The following is an 868-nucleotide window of genomic DNA, read 5'->3' as shown; positions in this document are numbered from 1 at the left end:
AAGCAGTGCATGACTGGCCAACACCAAACAATGTGGGAGAGCTAAGAAGTTTCTTGGGACTCTGTACTTATGACCGGAAGTTTGTGAAGGACTTTGCAACTATAGCCGCTCCACTACATGATTTGACTAAAAAAGGCCAGAAGTTTGAATGGACAGTTTCTTGCCAGCATTCTTTCAAGACGTTGAAGGAAAAATTGGCCTCTGCTCCACTTTTAAAGCTTCCAGATCCCTCACTGCCGGACATACTGGATTGTGATGCTAGTAATGTCGGAATTGGAGGAGTGTTGTCTCAGAAAGTGAGAGAAAACGAACATGTGGTGGCCTACTTCAGTACAGTTTTGAGTAGACTAGAGAGGAACTACTGTGTAACACGGAGGGAACTCCTTGCTATAGTAAAGAGTCTGACATATTTCCATCCTTACCTCTATGGTGCAAGGTTTACCATCAGGACAGACCATGCTGCGTTACGCTGGTTAAGATCATTAAAGAACCCAGAGGGACAACTAGCACGTTGGATTGGAAAGATAGACCAGTATAATTATAATATTGAATACAGAGAAGGAAAATCCCATGGTAATGCTAATGGACTGAGCCGAAGACCCTGCAAAAATGACTGCAGACATTGCTGCAAAAAAGAGGTTGAACTAACCAGGTGCCATTAAGCTGAAGTTAAGCCGACTGAAAGAGTTGATGATGCTGAATTGGATCCAAATATAGACATCAAAGCAGAACAGAAGAAAGACCAAGATTTGAAGCCAATAATTGATTTTCTAAAAGCAAGTGTTTTGCACCCTGCTTGGGAGAAGGTGTCTAGTCTAAGCCCTGTGAAAAAAAACTATTGGACACAATGGGACCAGTTAAGGCTTGA

Source organism: Limulus polyphemus, unplaced genomic scaffold (assembly GCF_000517525.1).
Source record: "Limulus polyphemus unplaced genomic scaffold, Limulus_polyphemus-2.1.2 Scaffold6768, whole genome shotgun sequence".
NCBI classification, from domain to species: domain Eukaryota; kingdom Metazoa; phylum Arthropoda; class Merostomata; order Xiphosura; family Limulidae; genus Limulus; species Limulus polyphemus.
Note: the sequence above shows the minus strand (reverse complement) of the source record.